The sequence below is a fragment of the Arachis stenosperma genome, chromosome 10 (assembly GCF_014773155.1).
Source record: "Arachis stenosperma cultivar V10309 chromosome 10, arast.V10309.gnm1.PFL2, whole genome shotgun sequence".
NCBI lineage: Eukaryota > Viridiplantae > Streptophyta > Magnoliopsida > Fabales > Fabaceae > Arachis > Arachis stenosperma.
In genome coordinates, this window is record NC_080386.1 from 101,819,607 (window position 1) to 101,846,778 (window position 27,172).

At 37.5% G+C, this 27,172-nt stretch overlaps 1 non-coding gene across 1 annotated transcript; it reads left to right on the top strand.

Annotated features, from left to right (window-relative positions):
- The first annotated feature begins 11,726 nt into the window (after positions 1-11,726).
- LOC130958469 (small nucleolar RNA R71) lies at positions 11,727-11,834 on the top strand. The gene has a single exon (XR_009077589.1). It is a non-coding gene; the product is annotated as a small nucleolar RNA R71 (small nucleolar RNA).
- The last annotated feature ends 15,338 nt before the right edge of the window (positions 11,835-27,172 follow it).

A 27,172-nucleotide genomic window follows, 5' to 3' on the forward strand; every position in this document is an offset into this window, starting at 1 on the left:
TAAGCCTCAATTAGTTTCTCTAATGCAACAGAATTGCAAGTTCCATGGACTTCCATTGGAAGATCCTCATCAGTTTTTAGCTGAATTCTTGCAAATATGTGACACTGTCAAGACTAATGGGGTTAACCCTGAGGTCTACAGACTTATGCTATTCCCTTTTGCTGTAAGAGACAGAGCTAGGATATGGTTGGACTCACAACCTAAAGAAAGCCTGAACTCTTGGAAAAAGCTAGTCAATGCCTTATTGGCAAAGTTCTTTCCACCTCAAAAATTGAGTAAGCTTAGAGTGGAAGTCCAAACCTTCAGACAGAAGGAAGGAGAATCCCTCTATGAAGCTTGGGAAAGATACAAACAATTGATCAGAAAGTGTCTCTCTGATATGCTTTCTGAATGGAGCATCATAGGTATTTTCTATGATGGTCTGTCTGAACTGTCCAAGATGTCTTTCGATAGCTCTGCTGGAGGATCTCTTCATCTGAAGAAGACGCCTACAGAAGCTCAAGAACTAATTGAAATGGTTGCAAATAACCAATTCATGTACACTTCTGAAAGGAATCCTGTGAACAATGGGACAAATCAGAAGAAAGGAGTTCTTGAGATTGATACTCTGAATGCCATATTGGCTCAGAACAAGATATTGACTCAGCAAGTCAATTTGATTTCTCAAAGTCTATCTGGAATGCAAGCTGCACCAGGCACTAAGGACGCTTCATCTGAAGAAGAAGCTTATGATCCTGAGAATCCTTCAATGGAAGAGGTGAATTACATGGGAGAACCCTATGGAAACACCTATAATTCTTCATGGAGAAATCACCCAAATCTCTCATGGAAGGATCAACAGAGACCTCAACAAGGTTTCAACAATAATAATGGTGGAAGAAACAGGTTTAGCAATTGCAAGCCTTTTCCATCATCTTCTCAGCAACAGACAGAGAATTCTAAGCAGAACCACTCTGACTTAGCAACCATGGTCTCTGATCTAATCAAAACCACTCAAAGTTTTAAGACTGAAACAAGGTCCTCCATTAGAAACATGGAGGCACAAGTGGGACAGCTGAGCAAGAAAATTACTGAACTCCCTCCTAGTACTCTTCCAAGCAATACAGAAGAGAATCCAAAAGGAGAGTGTAAGGCCATCAACATGGCCGAACTTGGAGAGGAGGAAGGGGCAGTGAACGCCACTGAGGAAGACCTCAATGGACGTCCAATGGCCTCCAATGAGTTTCCTAATGAGGAACCATGGGAATCTGAGGCTCACACTGAGACCATAGAGATTCCAATGGATTTACTTCTGCCATTCATGAGCTCTGATGAGTATTCTTCCTCTGAAGAGGATAAGTATGTCACTGAAGAGCAAGTTGCTAAATACCTTGGAGCAATCATGAAGCTAAATGACAAGTTATTTGGTAATGAGATTTGGGAGAACGAACCTCCTTTGCTCACCAAAGAACTGGATGACTTGTCTAGGCAAAAATTACCTCAAAAGAGACAAGATCCTGGAAAGTTTTCAATACCTTGTACCATAGGCACCATGACCTTTAAGAAGGCTCTGTGTGACCTAGGGTCAAGCATAAACCTCATGCCTCTCTCTGTAATGGAGAAGCTAGGGATCTTTGAGGTACAAGCTGTAAGAATCTCACTAGAGATGGCAGACAACTCAAGAAAACAAGCTTATGGGCTTGTAGAGGATGTTCTGGTAAAGATTGAAGACCATTACATCCCTGCTGATTTCATAGTCCTAAAGACTGGGAAGTGCATGGATGAATCCATCATCCTTGGCAGACCCTTCCTAGCCACAGCAAAGGCTGTGATTGATGTGGACAGAAGAGAATTGATCATTCAAGTAAATGAAGAATCCTTTGTGTTTAAGGCTCAAGGATATCCCTCTGTCACCATGGAGAGGAAGCATGAAGAGCTTCTCTCAAAACAGAGTCAAACAGAGCCCCCACAGTCAAACTCTAAGTTTGGTGTTGGGAGGCCACAACCAAATTCTAAGTTTGGTGTTGAACCCTCACATTCAAACTCTAAGCTTGGTGTTGGGAGGTTTCAATATTGCTCTGAGTATCTTTGAGGCTCCATGAGAGCCCACTGTCAAGCTACTGACATTAAAGAAGCGCTTGTTGGGAGGCAACCCAATGTTATATTTTATCTATTTTCCTTTGTTATTTTATGTTTTCTGTAGGTTGATGATCATGAGAAGTCACAAAATCAGTTGAAAAAGCAAAAACAGAATGAAAAACAGAAAGAAAAATAGCACACCCTGGAGGAAGACCTTGCTGGCGTTTAAACGCCAGTAAGGGTAGCAAATGGGCGTTTAACGCCCAGTTTGGCACCATTCTGGGCGTTTAACGCCAGAAAGGGGCACCAGACTGGCGTTAAACGCCAGGAAAGGGCAAGAAGTTGGTGTTAAACGCCAGAAATGGGCACCAGCCCGGCGTTTAACGCCAGAATTGGCACAGAGAGCATTTTTGCTCGCCACTTGGTGTAGGTATGACTTTTCCTTGACACCTCAGGATCTGTGGACCCCACAGGATCCCCACCTACCCCACCACCCTCTCTCTTCTTCTTCACCCATTCACCAATCATCTCAACACCTCTTCCCCAAAAACCCCTCACCTATCAAATCCCATCTTTCTCTTTACCACTCACATCTATCCTTCATAAAACCTCACCTACCTCACCATTCAAATTCAAACCACTTTCCCTCCCAAACCCACCCTCCCATAACCGAACCCTACCCCTCTCTCCACCCCTATATAAACCCATCTTCACTCCTTCATTTTCACACAACCTAAACACTACTTCTCCCCCTTTGGCCGAACCACAAAGCCATCTCCATCTCCTCTATTTCTTCTTCTTCTACTCTCTTTTTTCTTCTTTTGATCGAGGACGAGCAAACCTTTTAAGTTTGGTGTGGTAAAAGCATTGCTTTTTGTTTTTCCATAATCATTTATGGCATCCAAGGCCGGAGAAACCTCTAGAAAGAGGAAAGGGAAGGCAAAAGCTTTCACCTCCGAGTCATGGAAGATTGAGAGATTCATCTCAAGGGTGCATCAAGACCACTTCTATGAAGTTGTGGCCTTGAAGAAGGTGATCCCTGAGGTCCCTTTCAAACTCAAAAAGAGTAAATATCCGGAGATTCGACATGAGATCCGAAGAAGAGGTTGGAAAGTTCTTGCCAACCCCATTCAACAAGTCGGAATCTTAATGTTTCAAGAGTTCTATGCCAATGCATGGATCACCAAGAACCATGATCAAAGTGTGAACCCGGACCCAAAGAATTGGCTTACAATGGTTCGGGGGAAATACTTAGATTTTAGTCCAGAAAATGTAAGGTTGGCATTCAACTTGCCCATGATGCAAGGAGATGAACACCCTTACACTAGAAGGGTCAACTTTGATCAAAGGTTGGACCAAGTCCTCACAGTCATTTGTGAAGAGGGCACCCAATGAAAGAGAGATTCAAGAGGGAAGCCGGTTCAATTGAGAAGGCATGACCTCAAGCCCGTAGCTAGGGGATGGTTGGAGTTTATCCAACGCTCAATCATTCCCACTAGCAACCGGTCTGAAGTTACTCTAGACCGGGCCATCATGATTCATAGCATCATGATTGGAGAAGAAGTAGAAGTTCATGAGGTTATAGCCCAAGAACTTTATAAGGTGGCAGACAAGTCCTCTACCTTGGCAAAGTTAGCCTTTCCTCAACTCATTTGTCACCTCTGTTATTCAGTTGGAGTTGACATAGAGGGAGACATCCCCATTGATGAGGACAAGCCCATCACTAAGAAAAGGATGGAGCAAACAAGAGATCCTACTCATCATGAAATCCCTGAGATGCCTCAAGGGATGCACCTTCCTCCACAAAACTATTGGGAGCAAATCAACACCTCCCTAGGAGAATTAAGTTCCAACATGGGACAACTAAGGGTGGAGCACCAAGAACATTCCATCTCCTCCATGAAATTAGAGAAGATCAAAGAATCATGAGAGAGGAGCAACAAAGACAAGGAAGAGACATTGAGGAGCTCAAGCACTCCATAAGATCTTCAAGAGGAAGAACAAGCCACCATCACTAAGGTGGACCCGTTCTTTAATTTCCTTGTTCTCTATTTTCTTGTTTTTCAAATTTTATGCTTATGTTTGTCCATGTTTGTGTATTGTGATCATTAGTGTCTTAGTGTCTATGCCTTAAAGTTATGAATGTCCTATGAATCCATCACCTTTCTTGAATGAAAAATGTTCTTAATTGAAAAAGAGAAGAATTGCATGAATTTTAAATTTTATAACAGATTAATTATTTTGATGTGGTGGCAATACTTTTGTTTTCTGAATGTATGCTTAAACAGTGCATATATCTTTTGAATTTGTTGTTCATGAATGGTTGGCTCTTGAAAGAATGATGAAAAAAGAGACATGTTACTGAGGACCTAAAAAATCATAAAAATGATTCTTGAAGCAAGAAAAAGCAGTGAATACAAAAAAAAAGAAGCGAAAAAAAATGAAAAAAAAAGGAGAAAGAGAAAAAGAAAGAAAAAGAAAGAAATAAAGTTGTGATCCAAGGCAAAAAGAGTGTGCTTAAGAACCCTGGACACCTCTAATTGGGGACTCTAGCAAAGCTGAGTCAAAATCTGAAAAGGTTCACCCAATTATGTGCCTGTGGCATGTATGTATCCGGTGGTAATACTAGAAGACAGAGTGGTTTGGGCCACGGCCAAGACTCATAAAGTAGCTGTGTTCAAGAATCATCATACTTAACTAGGAGAATCAATAACACTATCTGGATTTTGAGTTCCTATAGAAGCCAATCATTCTGAATTTCAAAGGATAGAGTGAGATGCCAAAACTGTTCAGAGGCAAAAAGCTAAAAGTCCCGCTCATCTAATTAATACTGATCTTCATAGATTTTTTGGAATTCATTGCATATTCTCTTCTCTTTATCTTATTTGATTTTCAGTTGCTTGGGGACAAGCAACAATTTAAGTTTGGTGTTGTGATGAGCGGATAATTTATACGCTTTTTGGCATTGTTTTTAGTATGTTTTAGTTAGTTTTTAGTATATTTTTATTAGTTTTTAGTTAAAATTCACTTTTCTGGACTTTACTATGAGTTTGTGTATTTTTCTGTGATTTCAGGTATTTTCTGGCTGAAATTGAGGGACTTGAGCAAAAATCTGATTCAGAGACTGAAAAGGACTGCAGATGCTGTTGGATTCTGACCTCCCTGCACTCGAAGTGGATTTTCTGGAGCTACAGAAACCCAATTGGCGCGTTCTGAACGGCGTTGGAAAGTAGACATCTTGGGCTTTCCAGCAATGTATAATAGTCCATACTTTGCCCGAGATTTCATGGCCCAAACCGGCGTTCTAAATCAGCTCAAAACTGCCCGGCGTTAAACGCTGGAACTGGCACAAGAATGGGAGTTAAACGCCCAAACTGGCACAAAAGCTGGCGTTTAACTCCAAGAAAAGTCTCTACACGAAAATGCTTCAATGCTCAGCCCAAGCACACACCAAGTGGGCCCTGAAGTGGATTTTTATGTCATTTACTCATTTCTGTAAACCCTAGGCTACTAGTTCTCTACAAATAGGACCTTTTGCTATTGTATTTTCATCTGGGGATCTTAGATCATCTTTAGATCTTTGGATCATTTTTATATCTTTTGATCATCTTTGGACGTCTAGTTCTTAGATCATTGGGAGGCTGGCCATTCGGCCATGCCTAGACTTTGTTCTTATGTATTTTCAACGGTGGAGTTTCTACACACCATAGATTAAGGTGTGGAGCTCTGCTGTACCTCGAGTATTAATGCAATTACTATTGTTCTTCTATTCAATTCAGCTTGTTCTTATTCCAAGATATTCATTCGCACTCAAGAACTTGATGAATGTGATGATTATGTGACGCTCATCATCATTCTCACTTATGAACGCGTGCCTGACAACCACTCCCGTTCTATAAGCAAACAAGGCTTGAATGTTTATCTCTTGGATTCCTTAATCGGAATCTTCGTGGTATAAGCTAAAATTGATGGCGGCATTCAAGAGAATCCAGAAGGTCTAAACCTTGTCTGTGGTATTCTGAGTAGGATTCAATGATTGAATGACTGTGACGAGCTTCAAACTCCTGAAGGCTGGGCGTTAGTGACAGACGCAAAAGAATCAATGGATTCTATTCCAACCTGATTGAGAACCGACAGATGATTAGCCGTGCCGTGACAGAGTGCGTTGAACATTTTCACTGAGAGGACGGGATTGTAGCCACTGACAACGGTGATGCCCAACATACAGCTTGCCATGGAAAGGAGTAAGAAGAATTGGATGAAGACAGTAGGAAAGCAGAGAGACGGAAGGGACAAAGCATCTCCATACGCTTATCTGAAATTCCCACCAATGAATTACATAAGTATCTCTATCTTTATCTTTATGTTTTATTCATATATCATCCATAACCATTTGAATCTGCCTGACTAAGATTTACAAGGTGACCATAGCTTGCTTCATACCAACAATCTCCGTGGGATCGACCCTTACTCGCGTAAGGTTTATTACTTGGACGACCCAGTGCACTTGCTGGTTAGTTGTGCGAAGTTGTGAAATTATGTTTAGACCATGGTATTGAGCACTGCACTTGCTGGTTAGTTGTGCGAAGTTGTGAAATTATGTTTAGACCATGGTATTGAGCACTGGTGCGCGAAATTGTGATCACTACAACTTCACACAACTAACCAGCAAGTGCACTGGGTCGTCCAAGTAATACCTTACGCGAGTAAGGGTCGATCCCACGGAGATTGGTGGTATGAAGCAAGCTATGGTCACCTTGTAAATCTCAGTCAGGCAGACTCAAATGGGTATAGATGATGAACGAAAATAACATAAAGATAAAGATAGTGATACTTATGCATATCATTGGTGTAAGAGCTTCAGACAAGTGTATGAAGATGCTTCCCTTCCGTCTCTCTGCTTTCTACTGCCTTCATCAATCCTTCTTACTCCCTTCCATGGCAAGCTCGTGTAGGGTTTCACTGTTGTCAGCAGCTACCTCCCATCCGCGCAGTGAAAGCTAATGCACGCACTCTGTCACAGTACTGCCAATCACCGGTTTGGTTCCCTCCCCTACCGGAATAGCACTCTTTTGCGTCTGTCACTAACGCCCAGTAGGTTACAGGTTTGAAGCAGTCACAGTCATTCAATCATTGAATCCTACTCAGAATACCACAGACAAGGTTAGACCTTCCGGATTCTCTTGAATGCTGCCATCAGGTCCTGCCTATACCACGAAGATTCCGATTAAAGAATCCAAGAGATATTCACTAAGCCTCGTATGCTTGTAGAACAAGAGTGGTTGTCAGTCACTTTGTTCATGGGTGAGAATGGTGATGGGCGTCAATCATCACCTTCATCAAGTTGAAGAACAAGTGATATCTTGGACAAGGAACAAGCGGAATTGAATAGAAGAACAATAGTAATTGCATTAATACTCGAGGTACAGCAGAGCTCCACACCTTAATCTATGGTGTGTAGAAACTCCACCGTTGAAAATACATAAGAACAAAAGTGATCATTGGTTTCGGCCCCAGAGAGGGAACCAGAAGAACCAAGATGAAAATACAATAGTAAAAGGTCCTACTTATAGGAAACTAGTAGCCTAGGGTGTACAGAGATGAGTAAATGACATAAAAATCCACTTCCGGGCCCACTGGTGTGTGCTTGGGCTGAGCAATGAAGTAATTTTCGTGTAGAGACTCTTCTGGCGTTTAACTCCCATTTTGGTGCCAGTTTGGGCGTTTAACTCCCATTTAGGTGCCAGTTCGGGCGTTTAACGCTGGGAATTCTGAGGGTGACTTTGAACGCCGGTTTGGGCCATCAAATCTTGGGCAAAGTATGGACTATCATATATTGCTGGAAAGCCCAGGATGTCTACTTTCCAACGCCGTTGAGAGCGCGCCAATTGGGCTTCTGTAGCTCCAGAAAATCCACTTCGAGTGCAGGGAGGTCGAATCCAACAGCATCTGCAGTCCTTTGAGTCTCTGGATCAGATTTTTGCTCAGATCCCTCAATTTCAGCCAGAAAATACCTGAAATCACAGAAAAACACACAAACTCATAGTAAAGTCCAGAAAAGTGAATTTTAACTAAAAACTAATAAAAATATACTAAGAACTCAACTAAAACTACCAAAAACATACTAAAAACAATGCCAAAAAGTGTACAAATTATCCGCTCATCACAACACCAAACTTAAATTGTTGCTTGTCCCCAAGCAACTGAAAATCAAATAAGATAAAAAGAAGAGAATATACTATAGACTCCAAATTATCAATGAAACATAGCTCCAAATTAGATGAGCGGGACTAGTAGCTTTTTGCCTCCAAACAGTTTTGGCATCTCACTTTATCCTCTGAGGTTCAGAATGATTGGCTTCTTTAGGAACTTAGAATCCAGATAGTGTTATTGATTCTCCTAGTTAAGTATGATGATTCTTGAACACAGCTACTTATTGAGTCTTGGCTGTGGCCCAAAGCACTCTGTCTTCCAGTATTACCACCGGATACATACATGCCACAGACACATAATTGGGTGAATCTTTTCAGATTGTGACTCAGCTTTGCTAAAGTCCCCAATTAGAGGTGTCCAGGGTTCTTAAGCACACTCTTTTTGCCTTGGATCACAACTTTATTTCTTTCTTTTTTTTTTTTCGTTTTTCTGCTTCTCTCTTTTTTTTTTTTTGTATTCACTGCTTTTTCTTGCTTCAAGAATCATTTTTATGATTTTTCAGATCCTCAGTAACATGTCTCCTTTTTCATCATTCTTTCAAGAGCCAACAATTTTAACATTCATGAACCACAAATTCAAAAGACATATGCACTGTTTTAAGCATACATTCAGAAAACAACAAGTATTGTCACCACATCAAACTAATTAAGCTAGTTTTAAAGATGAATTTGAAATCCTGTACTTCTTGTTCTTTTGTGATAAAAACAGTTTTCATTTAAGAAAGGTGATGGATTCATATTCATAGCTTTAAGGCATAGACACTAAGACACTAATGATCATAAGACACAAACATGGATAAACATAGGCATAAATTTTCGAAAAAACAGAATAAAGAACAAGGAGATTAAAGAACGGGTCCACCTTAGTGATGGCGACTCTTTCTTCTCTTGAAGATCCTATGGAGTGCTTGAGCTCCTCAATCTCTCTTCCTTGTCTTTGTTGCTCCTCTCTCATGATCCTTTGATCTTCTCCAATTTCATGGAGGAGGATGGAATGTTCTTGGTGCTCCACCCTTAGTTGTCCATATTGGAACTCAATTCTCCTAGGGAGGTGTTTTTATGGAAAAACAAAAAGCAATGCTTTTACCACACCAAACTTAAAAGGTTTGCTCGTCCTCGAGCAAAGAAGAAGAAGAAGAGAGTAGAAGAAGAAGAAATGGAGGAGAGGGAGATGGCTTTGTGGTTCGGCCAGAAGGGGAAGAAGTAGTGGTTTATGAAGGATGGATGTGAGTGGTGAAGAGAAAGAGATGTTGAGGTGATTGTGAATGGGTGAAGAAGAGAAAGAGTGGTGGGGTTTATGGGGATCCTGTGGGGTCCACAGATCCTTAGGTGTCAAGAAAAAGTCATCCCTGCACCAAATGGCATCAAAATCCACGTTTTGAGCCATTTCTGGCGTTAAACGCCGGGCTGGTGCCCATTTCTGGCGTTTAACGCCAGGTCTTAGCCCTTTCCTGGCGTTTAACGCCAGTCTGGTGCCCCTTTCTGGCGTTAAACGCCCAGAATGGTGCCAGACTGGGCGTTAAACGCCCAACTGCTAGCCTCACTGGCGTTTAAACGCCAGTGAGTTCTTCCTCCAGGGTGTGCTGTTTTTCTTCCTGTTTCTCATTCTGTTTTTGCTTTTTCAATGGATTTTGTGACTTCTTATGATCATCAACCTACAAAAAACATAAAATAACAAAGGGAAATAGATAAAATATAATCATTGGGTTGCCTCCCAACAAGCGCTTCTTTAATGTCAGTAGCTTGACAGAGGGCTCTCATGGAGCCTCACAGATACTCAGAGCAATGTGGGAACCCCCCAACACCAAACTTAGAGTTTGAATGTGGGGGTTCAACACCAAACTTAGAGTTTGGTTGTGGCCTCCCAACACCAAACTTAGAGTTTGACTGTGGGGGCTCTGCTTGGCTCTGTTTTGAGAGAAGCTCTTCATGCTTCCTCTCCACGATGATAGAGGGATGTCCTTGGGCCTTAAACACCAAGGATTCTTCATTCACTTGAATGATCAATTCTCCTCTATCAACATCAATCACAGCCTTTGCTGTGGCTAGGAAGGGTCTGCCAAGGATGATGGATTCATCCATGCACTTCCCAGTCTCCAGGACTATGAAATCAGTAGGGATGTAATGGTCTTCAATCTTCACCAAAACATTCTCTACAAGTCCATGAGCTTGTTTTCTTGAATTGTCTGCCATCTCTAATGAGATTCTTGCAGCTTGCACCTCAAAGATCCCTAATTTCTCCATTACAGAGAGGGGCATGAGGTTTACACTTGACCCTAAGTCACACAAGGCCTTCTTGAAGGTCATGGTGCCTATGGTACAAGGTATAGAAAACTTCCCAGGATCTTGCCTCTTTTGAGGCAGTTTCTGCCTAGACAAGTTATCCAATTCTTTGGTGAGCAAGGGAGGTTCATCCTCCCAAGTCTCATTTCCAAATAACTTGTCATTTAGCTTCATGATTGCTCCAAGGTATTTAGCAACTTGCTCTTCAGTGACATACTCATCCTCTTCAGAGGAAGAATACTCATCAGAGCTCATGAATGGCAGAAGTAAGTCCAATGGAATCTCTATGGTCTCATTTTGAGCCTCAGATTCCCATTGTTCCTCATTGAGGAATTCAGAGGAGATTGGTACACGCCCACTGAGGTCTTCCTCAGTGGCGTCCTCCTCCTCTCTTTCCTCTCCATATTCGGCCATGTCTATGGCTTTGCACTCTCTTTTTGGATTTTCTTCTGTATTACTTGGGAGAGTGCTAGGAGGGAGTTCAGTAACTTTCTTGCTCAGCTGACCCACTTGTCCTTCCAAATTTCTGATGGAGGACCTTGTTTCATTCATGAAACTTTGAGTGGTCTTTATTAGATCAGAGACCATTGTTGCTAAGTCAGAAGTATTCTGCTTAGAACTCTCTGTCTGTTGCTGAGAAGATTATGGAAAAGGCTTGCCATTGCTAAACCTGTTTCTTCCACCATTATTGTTATTGAAACCTTGTTGAGGTCTCTCTTGATTCTTCCATGAGAAATTTGGGTGATTTCTCCATGAAGAATTATAGGTGTTTCCATAGGGTTCTCCTAGGTAATTCACCTCTTCCATTGAAGGGTTCTCAGGATCATAGGCTTCTTCCTCAGATGAAGCTTCCTTAGTACTGCTTGGTGCATTTTGCATTCCAGACAGACTTTGAGAAATCAAATTGACTTGTTGAGTCAATATCTTGTTCTGAGCCAAAATGGCATTCAGAGTATCAATCTCAAGAACTCCTTTCTTCTGACTAGTCCCATTGTTCACAGGATTTCTTTCAGAAGTGTACATGAATTGGTTATTTGCAACCATTTCAATCAATTCTTGAGCTTCTGCAGGCGTCTTCTTCAGATGAAGAGATCCTCCAGCAGAGCTATCCAAAGACATCTTGGATAGTTCAGAGAGACCATCATAGAAAATACCTATGATGCTCCATTCAGAAAGCATGTCTGAGGGACATTTTCTGATTAATTGTTTGTATCTTTCCCAAGCTTCATAGAGGGATTCTCCATCCTTCTGTCTGAAGGTTTGGACTTCCACTCTAAGCTTACTCCATCTTTGTGGTGGAAAGAACTTTGCCAAGAAGGCATTGACTAGCTTTCCCAAGAGTCCAGGCTTTCTTTAGGTTGAGAATCCAACCATATTCTAGCTCTGTCTCTTACAGCAAAAGGGAATAGCATCAGTCTATAGACCTCAGGGTTAACCCCATTAGTCTTGACTGTGTCACAGATTTGCAAGAATTCAGCTAAAAACTGATGAGGATCTTCCATTGGAAGTCCATGGAACTTGCAATTCTGTTGCATTAGAGAAACTAATTGAGGCTTAAGCTCAAAGTTGTTTGCTCCAATGGCAGGGATAGAGATGCTTCTCCCATAGAAATCAGGAGTAGGTGCAGTAAAGTCACCCAGCACCTTCCTTGCATTGTTGGCATTGTTGTTGTTTTCGGCTGCCATGGGTTCTTCTTCCTTGAAGAATTCGGTCAGGTCCTCTAAAGAGAGTTGTGCTTTGGCTTCTCTTGGCTTTCTCTTCAAGGTCCTTTCAGGTTCAGGGTCAGCTTCAACAAGAATGCCTTTGTCTTTGTTCCTGCTCATAAGAAAGAGAAGAGAACAAGAAAATGTGGAATCCTCTATGTCACAGTATAGAGATTCCTTTAAGTGTCAGAGGAAAAGAAGAGTAGAAGACAGAAGTAGAAAATTCGAACTTATCAGAAAAAGATGGAGTTCGAATTTCGCATTAAGGGATAGTGTTAGTCCATAAACAGAAGGATGTGAGAAGAAGGGAAGTAATTTTCGAAAATTAAGTGGAAGATTTTGAAAACATTTTTGAAAAACATTACTTAATTTTCGAAAAAAAATGAAAGTGGAAAAGAAATCAAGTGATTTTTGAAAAAGATTTTGAAATTAGAAATTAAAAAGATTTGATTGAAAACTATTTTGAAAAAGATGTGGTTAAGAAGATATGATTGGTTTTAAAAAGATGTAATTGAAAAGATATGATTTGAAAACAATTTTAAAAGATATGATTTGAAAAAAATTTGAAAAGATATGATTTTAAAAATTAATGACTTGCCTAACAAGAAAAGATATGATTCAAACATAAAACCTTCCTTAACAGAAAAGGCAAAAAATGTTCAATCAAATCATTAATTGTTAGTAAGTACCTTTGAAAAAGGAAAGAAATTGATTTTGAAAACATTTGATTGAAAAGATATGATTTGAAAAAGATTTGATTTTGAAAAACTTTGAAAACTTGAAAAAAAAATTGATTTTGAAAACAAAATCTTCCCCTAGCACCATCCTGGCGTTAAACGCCCAGAATGGTATACATTCTGGCGTTTAACGCCCAAAATGCTACCTCTTTGGGCGTTAAACGCCCAACCAGGTACCCTGGCTGGCGTTTAAACGCCAGTCTGCCTTCTTCACTGGGCATTTTTGAATGCTCAGCTTTTTCTGTATAATTCCTCTGCAGTATGTTCTGAATCTTCAATTCTCTGTATTATTGACTTGAAAAGACACAAATTAAAAATATTTTTGGATTTTTGATAATCAAAATGCAACAAGAATCAAATAACAATGCATGCAAGACACCAAACTTAGCAGTTTGTATACTACTGACACTATATGAGACACATAAACACTCAAGCCAAAAGAATTCAAAGATCAAGAGTAAGAAATCATCAAGAATTACTTGAAGATCTTTAAGACACACGAATGCATGCAATTGACACCAAACTTAAGATGAGACACTAGACTCAAGCAAGATATATTTTTGGTTTTTGTGATTTTCTAATTTTTTTTTTCGAAAATTAAGTGAAAAGGAAAATAAAGGTATCAAAATTCTTAGTGAGAATTCCAGGAATCATGCAATGTTAGTCTAAAGCTTTAGTCTAAAGGAATTAGACATAGCTAGCTAAGCTTCAGCAAGACATTGCATTCAAGAGCTAAATTGATGATGATCAATCAGCTTTGGTGATGATAAGAACATCACCTTGAAACACTAGAATTCATTCTTAAGAACTCTGAAGAAAAATAATACCTAATCTAAGCAACAAGATGAACCGTCAGTTGTCCATACACAAGAACAATCCCCGGCAACGGCGCCAAAAACTTGGTGCGCGAAATTGTGATCACTACAACTTCACACAACTAACCAGCAAGTGCACTGGGTCGTCCAAGTAATACCTTACGCGAGTAAGGGTCGATCCCACGGAGATTGGTGGTATGAAGCAAGCTATGGTCACCTTGTAAATCTCAGTCAGGCAGACTCAAATGGGTATAGATGATGAACGAAAATAACATAAAGATAAAGATAGTGATACTTATGCATATCATTGGTGTAAGAGCTTCAGACAAGTGTATAAAGATGCCTTCCCTTCCGTCTCTCTGCTTTCCTACTGCCTTCATCCAATCCTTCTTACTCCCTTCCATGGCAAGCTCGTGTAGGGTTTCACTGTTGTCAGCAGCTACCTCCCATCCGCGCAGTGAAAGCTAATGCACGCACTCTGTCACAGTACTGCCAATCACCGGTTTGGTTCCCTCCCCTACCGGAATAGAATCACTCTTTTGCGTCTGTCACTAACGCCCAGTAGGTTACAGGTTTGAAGCACGTCACAGTCATTCAATCATTGAATCCTACTCAGAATACCACAGACAAGGTTAGACCTTCCGGATTCTCTTGAATGCTGCCATCAGGTCCTGCCTATACCACGAAGATTCCGATTAAAGAATCCAAGAGATATTCACTAAGCCTCGTATGCTTGTAGAACAAGAGTGGTTGTCAGTCACTTTGTTCATGGGTGAGAATGGTGATGGGCGTCAATCATCACCTTCATCAAGTTGAAGAACAAGTGATATCTTGGACAAGGAACAAGCGGAATTGAATAGAAGAACAATAGTAATTGCATTAATACTCGAGGTACAGCAGAGCTCCACACCTTAATCTATGGTGTGTAGAAACTCCACCGTTGAAAATACATAAGAACAAAAGTGATCATTGGTTTCGGCCCCAGAGAGGGAACCAGAAGAACCAAGATGAAAATACAATAGTAAAAGGTCCTACTTATAGGAAACTAGTAGCCTAGGGTGTACAGAGATGAGTAAATGACATAAAAATCCACTTCCGGGCCCACTTGGTGTGTGCTTGGGCTGAGCAATGAAGTAATTTTCGTGTAGAGACTCTTCTTGGCGTTTAACTCCCATTTTGGTGCCAGTTTGGGCGTTTAACTCCCATTTAGGTGCCAGTTCGGGCGTTTAACGCTGGGAATTCTGAGGGTGACTTTGAACGCCGGTTTGGGCCATCAAATCTTGGGCAAAGTATGGACTATCATATATTGCTGGAAAGCCCAGGATGTCTACTTTCCAACGCCGTTGAGAGCGCGCCAATTGGGTATCTGTAGCTCCAGAAAATCCACTTCGAGTGCAGGGAGGTCAGAATCCAACAGCATCTGCAGTCCTTTTGAGTCTCTGGATCAGATTTTTGCTCAGATCCCTCAATTTCAGCCAGAAAATACCTGAAATCACAGAAAAACACACAAACTCATAGTAAAGTCCAGAAAAGTGAATTTTAACTAAAAACTAATAAAAATATACTAAGAACTCAACTAAAACTACCAAAAACATACTAAAAACAATGCCAAAAAGTGTACAAATTATCCGCTCATCAAGCACCAAGTATTTGGAGCCATTACCGGGGACTGTTTGAGTTGTGAAAAGAATGAATCACAATTTCGTGCACCACTAATCTAGCAAAAAAAGTAGATAATCAACTGTCTTCTGCATTATGGGCATTGATAGAATCAAGCTTGCTTCCCTTTCTGCTGTCCTAGTATATTGCCATGAAACATGATAAGTGTTACTAATGAGAAGTGATAATAGTATTTATGAAAAAAAGAGTATAGTTTACTATTAGTAATATGACAATCATCCTAACTGCAAGAAGTCTGCTAGTTATATTTCTATCCCCATCCAAGCGCTCATACTGGTCAAGATCCGCTTTCCTTTCACGCTCTCACTACTCAGATTCTAAAATACAGAAATCTCAAGTATATATATATATATATATAATACAAGGAAGGGAATTGCATTTGTGTCAAGCATACCTGTAGTACACGCAAAATTCACAGAACCAGCCAAATAAGTAAATAAAACCAATTTGAATTGAATCATCTGATTGTTGTGATTTCTTTGTATTTTACAGAACATTGACAACCAATCTGAAAATTATGCACAAACCTTCCATAACCACCAAATCCCTAGCTGTACAAATGGATAATCTTAAGTTATAACTTATTTTATAGAGCTAAGATACTGAACTAAGAAAGTAAAGAATTACTCACAAGTAGACAAAACCATTCTTATCCACCGCCACTAAACATTCAAAAAGAAATAATGAGTAGATGAAAGAAAAGATTAAATAATTGAGATCAAGAGTGGAAAAAATAAGCAACTGTGTGATATGTCCCACATGCCACTTTGACAATTGTTTTCCAAGACAGAGAAGCAATTGCCTCAGGATGTAGCTGGGGTACATACACCAATTTCACAGAGCTATCCTTGAAATTATACTGTAAGCAAATGCAAAATATGTGAAGCTTTCTGTTCTTTATTGCACCTTTCGTGCAAACATTTACTAGGATAACACAATAAAACAAAGCAGAGCCACAACACGAACAATTAAAACACAATAAAAAATTACGCAGTAGAAACAACAAACTTTTTCAAAGATTAATAAGGATTATCAAAATTTCAGGCTTTGAGGACAATTTTAGTCTCAATTTTTTTCAGCACAGCACAGTACAACAGCAGTGAGCAGAGCTAATCATTCAAAGCAAGAACACAGAACAATACAAAGAACAAAAATAGGACTAAAATGAATCTACTAATTAGTAATCAATCAATCCAAAAAATAGCTAATCATTCAATGATTCAAATTTCAATTAGTAGCACTAGCAGAATCCCTAAAAAAATCAATGTTCTGAGAACAAAGAATGAATATTCATTATTAATAGCAAGAGGCTGGATCAGAAGTAGAAGAACCAACCTGACTTAGGCTCTATTCTCAATGATTTCCTGATGTAGACAGAATGGCAGAGTGCAGGAAGAACGACGGAGAGAGAGGCGCTACAAAGACGACAGTGTGTTGCTGCGACCTTCATGGAGCTGTGAAGGACGATGGTGTGCTGCTGGGAGAGGACAATGGTGTGCTGCATGGAGCCATGCCGGGGAGGATGACGGAGAGACAGCGGTGCTACGAGGAAGGGAGAAGAAGAGAACAGGGCCGCAGGACACAAGTCAGGGTTGGTGCTGTCCAGAGGCAAGCCGACAGCAATGGCGAAGGCGCAGAGCAGAGGGAGGACGAGGAAGGCAGAGCGAGAGCAAAAGGCGCTGAAAGTTGAGAGGATTGAAGGCAAATGGGCAAGAAAAGTTAGGGGCTACTGGGAGGGGCTGGGAAACACTGTTCGGCGGGGAAAGGGGGTGCTGCTGGGAGGGTTAGGGTAATGGGATTTCTTTGAGAGTTTTGGCTGCGTGGGGACGTGGGGGTGGGGTAATGGGGAAGCTAGGTTTTCTGATGGGGGTGGGGAGATGGGCCGTGGGGTAATGGGCTGCCTAATGGGTTGGGTTAACTGAAGGTTTTTTAGGGTTTTTTTAGTTACCGGCTTGGTTTGGTTCGATTATGGTTTTTAGTGTTAGAACCGAAAACCGAACCGAGCTGCATAAAAAATAGCAAAACATGAATTTTTCGGTTTTTTTAGTTTTCGGTTTATTCAGTTATCCATTTTTTGGTTCGGTTGATCGGTTTTGTTCGGTCCGGATCGGTTTTGAACACTCCTATTCATTATGGTGTCCAAATCCTCATATCAAGTCTTCTACCACTAGCAAACCCTTAACTCGAAAACACAATAAACAAAACTTTCGATTCTAAAACTAATAAATCTCGAAAAAAATCTTGACCGATTTAAATACTCACTATTTTCAACAAAAACTAAGGCATATCAACCTTCAAATTCACATAAGTTCAACATTTTAGAAACAAGTTTACATTATGGTACCTATTGGAAGAGGTGACAGCAAACTAAGTCCAACCAACTTTATCTCCTTCCCACTTTAGAATCAGGCTGTCGGCGACATTGGTGTATGACCCTCCACCGTGACAATTGAACACGAGACTCTCAAGACCAAAGGCTTTGGTTACATGGAGGAGACACGCGGCGTGGAGTAGTGAACAGAGAAGGCATGTATGGAGTCGTGGAGGAAGACAACGTGTTGGTGGCCTGTTGCTGTGTGGAGCCTTGCCGGGGAGGACGACGAAGAAAGAGAGGCTCTACGAGGAAGAGGAAAGGGTCACGGGATGCAACCCATGGTTGGTGCTGGCCGCAGCGCCGATGGCAAAGCAGCAGGAGCATGATAGGGGACGCTGAGTCTTTGACTGTGGGTATGGGAGACTGACTTTCGGTGCAGGAATCATTGAGGAGAGACAATGTTAATGGGGGCTACGTTAGGTTTTTTGGGGAGATAATGACGGTGGCTATAATGATAAAAGGAAATTATTGTTGGGATAATGAAGTTTTTAATTTTTAATTTAAAGTACTGAAAAGAGAGCTTAATTAGCTTATACACAATTTTTAATTTGAAGTAATGGAAAGGGCGCTTATTCATGCCCTTTTTAATTTTGAAATTATATGTTTTTAAAATTAATATAACTTGTTTTGTTTTTTGAGTTACTAATTTTTTTTGTTTTTAAATTTTCATTTTGATTTTTAAAAAAAAAATTATAAGATAGATAAATTTTTTTTAATAAACATGAAAAATCTTAATTCGTTAATTTTTTTGTTGATCGAGCTAAGTCTATAGTTATCATAATCAAACCAGCAATTAACCCAATCAAATTACTGAATTACTGAGTTAGTGTGGTTCAACTAGTAGGTTATTAGTCGAACTGTTTAACCTGGTAATAATTTAATAAATATATAAAATTATAATAAAACCAAATTTTAAATATTAAAATTAAAAATTAAATAATAATAATATTTTATATTATTTAAATTTGATTTAATGAAATTATATGTAAATTACGATATAATCCATACTTTTACCATGGAATAAGGTTTGGTCCTATTCATGGGGATCGTACATGGACGGTAGTTGGAGTCGGCGGCTCTCCTAGGGTTTCTTCATATGGGATCCTGGTATATATAATTATAAGCATTACATCTATTAAAGATTCACTTGTCACAATGATATGGGGGCTTTTACTCACTCTCAGGTTCAAGGATTGAACCTTAAAAAGTCACTTTTTGAAGGGGATTCAAATAGATGCTTTTACAGTGATCCACACCCCGCTAGTCTACGTGTGGAGTGTGCGGATCAAGGAGAAAGTGCGGGTCAACTGCCTAAACCGAGTCCGGTTCTCAACAAAATGTCCAATTTCAACTTTTGACCGCCATTGATTGAGTTAATTGCAAGTCTGATCTTAATAATAAACCAAACCGGATAGGACATTAATTCACTGTTTTTTTAGTTGACCGATCGATCCGATTCGGTTTGATTCTGATAACTATGGCAAAGTCTTTTAGACTTGAATTTTTTACAAGTTTGATTTTAGAGTCAAATATCCATCTTTTACTCACTCTTAGGTTCAAGGATCGAACCTTAGAGACACCACTTTTGAAGGGGATTTAAATAGATGCTCCTACAGTGATCTACACCCCATTGGTCTACGTGCGGAGTACGCGGGTCAAGGAGGAAGTGCGGGTCATCAACTGCCTAAACAAAGTCCGGTTCATGACAAAATTGTCTGGCTTTTAACTATTTGGCCGACTCGATTACAAGTCTGGTCTTAATAATGAACCGAACCGGATAGGACATCGGTTCACTGGTTTTCTGGTCGAACTGGTCGGCCGGTCCGATTTTGATAACTATAGCTAAGTTGTTTAGACTTGCATTTTTATGAGTTTGATTTTAGAGTTAAATATCCATCTATTTAAGTCAAGTAAACGAGCTAGTCCGACAGATTTGGCTCATTTTGACAATCCTAATTATTTCAAGAGCTAGCTCAAATTAATCTTTATTGAATGAATTTCAAAATGATTCTAATTAATAATAAAACTTGTACGATCATATAAAAATAAATTCTCAAATATCATAATTTAATTATTTTATCTATTATATATTTTTCTAGTATATTTTGGGGTAAAATACTTAAATAAACCAAATGCATGCAAATATCACCAAAATCATCCAAACCAAAAAATCTTAAGTGAATCTCCCAAAGACATTTTGTATATAAATTGAATTAGGATAATTAAATTTACAAATTTTAGTAGTAAATCGAATTAGACTAAATAGATTTACTAGGTGAGCTTTAACTACACATAAATCGAAACATGTAATATCGATTTACACATTCATATTTTTTCAAATAAATTTAACCGGCCTAATTTGATTTATATATTATAGAGGACTTTATATAAATCTAGCTGTCCTGTTTCGATTTACATGCCATTGCTTTATTAGGGTGATTTTTCCTAATAATAATAATAATAATAATAATAATAATAATAATAATAATAATAATAATAATAATAATAATAATAATAATAATAATAATAATAATAATAATAATAATAATACGTATTCAGATCACAAAAATTATTTTCTATAATATTTTTTTAAAAAAATAATAAATATTTAAAGAATAATTGAATACATGTTCACATTGAATATTATATTAATATAATTTTGTTTTAATTATTTAAATATTAAATTTTATAATCTAACATTTTTATTATACTTAAATTATCATCATTAAGCTATGGACAAAAATAAATATTTAAATGTAAAATTGAAATTAATATAAAAAACCAATAGTAAAGAATACAACCAGTAAAAAAATACTTACAAATCTCATAAAAAAGTTTATACTTATTTGATAGAATTATTATTATTATTATTATTATTATTAAATACTATAGAGACGGCTAGATGGTAATATTTACTTCCACGTAAATATAAAACTAGGGTTAAAGATTCATTTGGATTTTACTATCTCAAATCTATATAAATAATTGAGTACATATTCAAATAATTCAAACTCCAAATGTTTAATATATAAATAATTGAGTATATGTTAAAAAAAAGTTGAGTACTAGTGCATTAATTTTAAATCTATTTATAAAATACATACTTGGTATTTATAAATAATAATAATAATAATAATAATAATAATAATAATAATAAATTATTATTTAATATTTACACATCATTATCCAGCCGTCTCTATAGTATTTAATAATAATAATAATAATAATTTTATTGGATAAGTATAAAACTTTTTATGAGATTTTTAAGTATTTTTTTTAATTGGTTGTACTCTTTACTATTGGTTTTTGGATATTAATTTTAATTTTACATTTAAACATTTATTTTTTTCTATAGCTTAATGATAATTTAAGTAAAATAAAAATGTTAAATTATAAAATTTAATATTTAAATAATAAAAACAAAATCATAATAATATAATATTCAATGTTATTTTAATGTGAGCATTTATTCAATTATTCTTTAAATATTATTATTTTTCTTTAAAAAATATTATAGAAAATAATTTTTTGTGATCGTGAATACGTATTATTATTATTATTATTATTATTATTATTATTATTATTATTATTATTATTATTATTATTATTATTATTATTATTATTATTATTATTATTATTATTAGGGCAAATCACCCTAATAAATCAATGGCATGTGAACGAGCTATAACTCAAATGGCATAGTCTCTTCATATTCATCTACGAAGTTGCATGTTCGAGTCTCCCTATTTTTGGTAAAAAAAATCAATGGCATATAAATCGAAATAGGCAGCTAGATTTATATAAAGCCCTCCTATATAAATCGAATTAGGCTGGTTAGATTTATTTGGAAACATACCACCCATGCCCATGTATAAATTTGGCTAGCCTGATTCGATTTATCTGTGAATGTGTAAATCGATACTACCTATTTCGATTTATGTGTAGTTAAAACTCACCTAGTAAATCTATTTAGTCTAATTCCATTTACTACTAAAATTTGTAAATCTAATTACCCTAATTCGATTGGTATAAAAAATGTCTTTGGGAGATTCACGTATCATTTCTTGCATTGGGTGATATTAGTAATATTTGCATGCATTTAGTTTATTTAAGTATTTTATCCTATATTTTGTGATTGAAAATATCAATATTATGCTCTCATTTCCTAAAGATATTGAACTTTTAAATTTGTCTTTAAAATATATTCATTATGAACTTCAATTCAAATTAACAGTAAACTTTTCATTAAAAATAATGACAAATTTGTGATCTAATGGGTAAAAAATATTTTTTAAGAAAAAGCTTTTGATTTGCGTTCTTGGTAAAATTTTTTAGAATTGGCTTCTTGCTAGAATATTGTAAATTATTAGTTATTAAAAATTAGCTAGCTAATTATTAGTCACGACTTTGAGACTTTAATTATTGTCTCATTTAAAATAACTTTAGATTAGTGACAAAATTGTGACAAATTACATTAGCGTGCTTGGCAAATTTGCTTCAAACTTTTCATGAATTTTCCATGGATTTATATAAAGGTTAGTGATTAGTAGTAATATGAAATAAGGACAGAATAAGGACTAACATTTTTTCTAACAAACTAGTAGCAACATGAATAAGCGAGAAAAGTCTATCAGTTGTTAAACGGTCGCTAATTCCTCACTAAATAAGCTTTTGATTAGTGACTCAATTGCGACTAGTTACTTCTAAAATTGTCTCGATTAGCTTTGGATTTGTTATAACTTTGCGACTGATTTCCAATGAGGTTAGCGAGTAATTTGCTACAAAATAGGTAGGATATAGCTTTTGCTTTGCGACAAGATTGTAGTTGCCAAGTCGCTCGCTAAATTAAACTTGCGAAAACTTAGCGGCAAATGTATTTTGCTCGCTAATCAGTGATAAACCCCATTTTTAGGGTTTATCTTGTGTTGAATTTAGGGATTTATTAACTTTTCTCACATTTATTCAATGAAATAGCATGGTTTTGTGAATTTCTCCTAATTTGTGCTTAAGAGTAAAAATATATTTTTTAGACCTTAAAATTGGTAAATTTAATTCACTTTAATTCCATTCGATGCCTTGATATGTTTGTTAAGTGATTTCAAGTTGAGAAGACAAAGATTGGGTTGAAGAAATGGAGAAAAAGCATGCAAAAATGGAGCTACAATGAGAATATGCATCAAGGATGGAACAATCAAAGGTGGGAGGAGCCATATACTTGTGATCAATCCTCTTGGCACCAACCTCCTCTGGTTTCTTATAGGTATAATCCAACTCCTAATGTATATCCATCCAATGGATGTGGTTACCCTCATTGTGGTTGTCAAGAACCACCACCATATACCTATGAACCTCATCCTCAACATAGCCCTCAACCATACTCACAAGCCCCTTTTTACCAAATACCTTCCAATAACCCTCATCCATCATACAACCAACCACTCATACCATATCCTTGTGACTATTATGAGCGAAAACCCATAGAATTACCACAATTCCATCACAATTACTCCCAAGAACCACCTCAATACACACCATCTCCATACCCTCACCAAGAAGAATCACCTTCCTATTATAAATTCTTCCTCCCAAATAATGAACCCTCCTATCCACCCCATGTCCCAATGGATAATTCTCTCACTATGTTACTTCAAGGGCAAGAAGATATGCAAAGGAACATACTAGAATTTGTGGCTATCTTGACCAAGGTAGTACACACTTTGGCCTCCCGATACTCATGTACTCAAAGTACTTCCATGGCCACATGTGAAGGATCAATAGAAGAGTGTAGCATGACGGAGAGATTGAAAAATCTGGTGGAGAACAAGGAGTGGGATTTTGTATTGGAACAATTGGAGGAAGCTATGATTGTTGAAGAAGAGGAAGAAGTGGTTGAAAACTTAATAAATGCGAAACCACCATGGGAATCTCAAGAACTTCCCTCCAAGAAGCTTGAAATTGATGTTAAGGAGGGTGTACAACCTCCAAGGCATATCATAGTTGGGGACTTTGAAGAGGTTGATCAAGAGATGGATTCAATCATTGATGAATTCTTATATATAATTGAATCCTCTCTCATTGGACATGAAGTTTAGGTCATAGAAGAACATGCACAACCTTCCATACACTTGGTGAGCAATGAAGAAGAGATAGAATTGGAAGAAAGCTACCAAGATGAAGGTTTGGAAGAAGTTGAGCAAGTATTAAGTTCCATCATTGAAGACAACTCTACACCAAGTGACATTGGTGACCTTGTTGAAGATTCTTCCAATGGATGTGAAGTTGATGTTGAAGTGGACTTTACACAACCTCCCAAAGTTAATTTGCTTGATGATGAGGAGGAGTTGGAAGAAGTTGACGAGCAAGGGGAAGTTGAAAGAAATTGTCAAGAGGTGGAAGTCATCAAGGAAGAGCATAAGGGAGTAGAGCTTGCAAGGACATTGGAAACGCCTCTCCCTAAGCCATCACCATCCATTCTTTCATTCAAGTGGATAAATCTCTTATCCCTAAGCTTTATGATTCTACTTGAATATGGTTTGCTTGAGACGGATGGGAAACTTAGAGCTCTTTGTGGCTTTAAGAGCAAAAGGGAGATGGTTAGTGGTTGGCATTGTAAATCAAAGTTCAGAATGGTTACATGTTCAAGGCTTAATAGCAAGGGTTGGTGTAGAACTAGATTGCTTAGGTCTAGGATGATGTTTGGTAGCCTAAATAAGAATTCCAAAGCTAAACCACCTGGATGGAATCATGTTGATCAACTTGAAGACGGGTGGAAAATAAAGTGTGGGATCTCGAATTACAAGAGGAGGATCAACTTTGGGAGCACATGATTTGTGAAGAACTCCATTAAAGGTTGGAGCTATTAATCTTGAATGATGGAACTTGATGAATCCATATTTGACGATATATTTTGGATTGATTTGAGTGGATTTCATCGTATAAACCCACATTTATTCATCTAAATAGCATGCTTTTGAGATTTCTTCCTAAAATGTGCTTAAAAGTGAAAGTATGCTCTTTTGTGCTTAATTTAGTCAATTTTTATTCACTTTAATCCCATTTGGTGCCTTGAGGTATTTGTTGAGTGATTTCAGGTTTCCAAGGTAAGTATGGGTTGAAGAAGTGAGAAAAAAGAGCATGCAAAAAGGAAGAAATCATGAAGGAAATGGAATTTGGAAAGCTGCCAGTCCTGACATCTCTGTACTAAATTGGTCATAACTTGAGCTACAAAGGTCCAAATGAGGCGGTTCCAACGGCATTAAAAAGCTAACATCTGGGGCTTCAAAATTATATACAATTTGCTATAGTGGACATAAGTTTAAGTGTGCGTATGCACACAATTTGTGCGTATACACAAGTACCTTATTAATTGCAACTCGCTGGCAGCAATTTTGGAGCCCCCAAAATCCAATCCAACTCATTTCTGAAGCTATTTGAGGCCAAAGTGAAGAGGAATGAAAGAGGGAGGGCGGGGAGGAAATTAGGTTTAGCTTTTATGATGTTTTCTCTTAGTTTCTAGAGAGAGAAGCTCCCCCCTCTCTCTAGAATTATGGTTCTTTAGTTTAATTTCTTGTAATTTCTACTTTTAATTCTCTTTTTCATTTACTTTTTCTTGTCATTTATTGTTATTGCATCTTTGTTCTTCTTCATTTCTCTTGTATTTCCTTTAATTTTCATTTTTATGTTTTATGATAATCATGTTACATTTAATTTTGATTAGTGCAATTTTTGTTTTATGTTCATTTAATGCTTTCTTTAGTTGTTGTTATCCTTTTCTTACTTTTGGTAGTTAGATTTTATTTTCTATGCAATTTAATATTATTTTATTTTTATGCACACCAAGTGTTTGATAAAATGCTTGGCTTAGTTTTTACATAGTTTTTCTCCACTCTAAGCTTGAAATTGATGACTTTGGTGATCCTTGAGTCATTGATGTCCATTCTTGTTTGATACATTAGAGTAGTTAGTTGATTTGGTCTCCATTGACTTTATGTGACCCTAAGTGTTGACATAGGAGCTATGGATTGAAATCAACTATGCCTACTTGACTTATCTTCGATGTAAGGTTGACTATGTAGGATTAACTCTTCATAATCATCATGTGTTTGTAGTCAATGGCTATGATAGGTAATCTTAACTCTCAATTACTTGCCAAGAGGTTTTCTTGCATTTGAAGTTTCCTTTCCATGCATTTAATTGCTTTGACTTTTATTGCTTTGATTTTTAATTCCTTACATTTAATTGCTTTGATTTTTAATTCCTTGCATATTTAGTTTTCACACACTTGGTTGAGAAATTGGGTGTTTGGGTGAAATTGAGTTGTGAATGTCTATTCCGCATTGTGTGAGAATTGTTAATTGTTTTGGTTTCCCTTGACTCTAAGTGACCCACTAGTGTTGACATAGGACTTAGAGATTGGAATCAATTATGCCCTTTTGACTAATTCTCAAGTAGGATTGACTAATTGAGATTAATTCCACACGATTGCCATGTTTGTTGTCCATAATTAGGATAGGAATCCTTAATTCCCCACTTATCACCAAGAGTCCTTTTTATCATTTAATTTCCATTTGCATTGTTTTTACTTGCTTCCATTTAATTTCTTGCATGTTCATTTAATTTCTTGCTATTTACATTTCTTGCCTGCTTCTTGCTCTCATAAACTCCCTTGATCTCATAGCCAATAATATACACTTAATTGTAATTCCTAGGAAAGATGACCCGAGGTTTAATTACTCTCGGTTATTTTGTATTGAATTTAACATTTGATTAAGAGAATTCATTGTTGGTTTGGACTATGCTACCAACAAATTGATGCTTGTTTTGATTGATTCTAGATCAACAATAATTCCTAATATCAGAGCTTATTGGAAGTCCAAGCATTGGTGGATGTTCAAAGATGGATTCAAGCACAAGCCACCTTAATGAGAGCTCCCCATAAGTCCAACTTAAGGACAATAAATAAAAGTGCTAGGTGGGAGACACCCTACCATGGTAAACTCTTTCCATTCTCTTGTAGATATAATCAATGAATGAATTGGGTTGCCATTATTAGGTAGTTTTCTTCTTTGCATGTTCTTATTTTAGTGTTTTAGTTGTTAGTTTGTTTGAGTAGATTTATGCTTTAGGTTGTAGGTTAGTTGTTTTTGAATTGCGAGTTTCCTTTGTTTTGTCTTTGAAAATTTTTCAAAAACTAAAAGATTTTTGTTAAATTTGAATTTTGGTTGCTTTAGAGTGTTTATAGGTTTGGAGAGTGCCCTGTTTCTGTTTTCTATGTTTCTAAAAAAAAGCGTGTCCACACGTAAGCGTGGAC